The 1,943-nt window shown below is 38.3% G+C and overlaps 1 protein-coding gene across 1 annotated transcript in view; it reads right to left on the bottom strand.

Moving 5' to 3' along the window:
• FBXL2 (F-box and leucine-rich repeat protein 2) overlaps positions 1-1,943 on the bottom strand; it is a 90,942-nt gene that overhangs the window by 66,394 nt on the left and 22,605 nt on the right. The window lies entirely within an intron of this gene.

Genomic DNA, 1,943 nt, shown 5'->3' with positions numbered 1-1,943 from the left:
GGATACTATGCAGCCATAAAAAGGATGAGTTCATGTCCTTTACAGGGACATGGATAAAGCTGGAAACCATTATTCTTAGCAAACTAACACAGGAACAGAACACCAAATACCGCATGTTCTCACTCGTAAGTGGGAGTTGAACAATGAGATCACATGGACACAGGGAGGGGAACATCATGCAACGGAGCCTGTTGGGGATGTGGAGCAAGGGGAAGGATATCATTAGGAGAAATACCTAATGTAGATGACAGGCTGATGGGTGCAGCAAACCACCATGGCATGTGTATACCTATGTAACAAACCTGCATGTTCTGTACATGTATCCCAGAACTTAAAGAATAATAATAAAAAAAATGAAGATCTGGTTCATTTTAAAACTGTAAGTCAACTGATAGCTGAGAAATGTGAAATTTCCCAGCTAGAAAACTGCACCATGAAGCTGTAGAGGAAAAATGTGCAAAGTTAACATTATGAAACTATATTGAACCTAAGAAAAAAAGACTTTTGCAAAGAAAAGCTAGGTAGAATGCATTCTTAAGATCAAATCAAATTACCATAAAGGACAAAACAACTTTAGATTTTATTAAAAGTCATTTGAGGAATTAATAGTGAACTTAGTAAGGTAGCAATTCAAGAAGCTGGAACACAGCAAATGGGAATCCTTCTGAATTGAGAAACAGGGAAACAAAAGATTAGGGACACCTATTGCTAAAGACAGCAAAGGGAGACACAACAAGACTGTGAGGCACAAGAACAAAAAACGGTAATCAGAAGACATCAAGGAAAGAATAAAACATAGTAGACTTCATCATACCTTTCAAACTTTTAACAAATCTTTTATTAAATACATTTTGACACACACACAAGAATATATGACGCCTTACAATAGAACAGTATGATCACCACTCAAACTTAACCAAAATGTTACCAGTAATTGCATCTACTTTGTGTCTCTCCCTTATTCCCTTTCTCTACTTCTCCACTAATACACGGTCATGACTTCTATTTTTTAATTCTTTGTAGTTTTATCACAAGGTACACATTCCTAAATGACACATCATGTAGTTTTGCTTGATTTTGAACTTCATAAAAATGGTACATGCTGTATATGTCTTCCACAACTTTTTTTTTTCACTCACCATTAGAAGACTAAGATTTATCCAAGCCACTGTGTAAACCTGTAGTACATTTCACTGCTTTGCAATATTTCAGTCAATGAACATTTGGTCATTTCTAGTATTTTTGTTATTATGAATACCGCTGCTACAAACATTTTTATAAATATCACCTAGCTGGCCAGGTGTGGTGGCTCATGCCTATAATCCCAGCACTTTGGGAGGCCAAGGTGGGTGGATCACGAGATCAGGAGATCGAGACCATCCTGGCTAACATGGTGAAACTTCATCTCTACTAAAAATATTTAAAAAGTAGCCAGGCGTGGTGGCGGGCACCTGTAGTCCGAGCTACTCGGGAGGCTGAGGCAGAAGAATGGCATGAACCCAGGAGGCGGAGCTTGCAGTAAGCCAAGATTGCACCACTGAACTCCAGCCTGGGCGACAGAGCAAGACTCAGTCTCAAAATAAATAAATAAATAAATAAATAAATCACCTAGTCACCAGGTGTACATTTGTAGGTTCCTAAGGGTATACTCAAAAGTGGCAATACAGGTCACAGAATATGCCAATGTTCGATTTTACAGAGCAGTGACAAACTATTTTCTGGAGTGGTGGTACTAACCACCTTCCCACCAGCAATGTACAGTCATGCACTGGGGATAATGATATTTCAGTCAATAATGGACTACATATACGATGGTTGTTTCATGAGATTATGATACCATAATTTTACTGTACCTTTTCCATGTTTAGATACACAAATACCATTCTGCTACAAGTGCCTACAGTATTCAATACAGTAACGTGCCATACAGGTGTGTAGCCTAG

Source organism: Mandrillus leucophaeus, unplaced genomic scaffold, assembly GCF_000951045.1.
Source record: "Mandrillus leucophaeus isolate KB7577 unplaced genomic scaffold, Mleu.le_1.0 Scaffold646, whole genome shotgun sequence".
In the NCBI taxonomy this organism is placed as follows: Eukaryota; Metazoa; Chordata; class Mammalia; order Primates; family Cercopithecidae; genus Mandrillus; species Mandrillus leucophaeus.
Note: the sequence above shows the minus strand (reverse complement) of the source record. Positions and strands in the feature narration are given on the sequence as shown.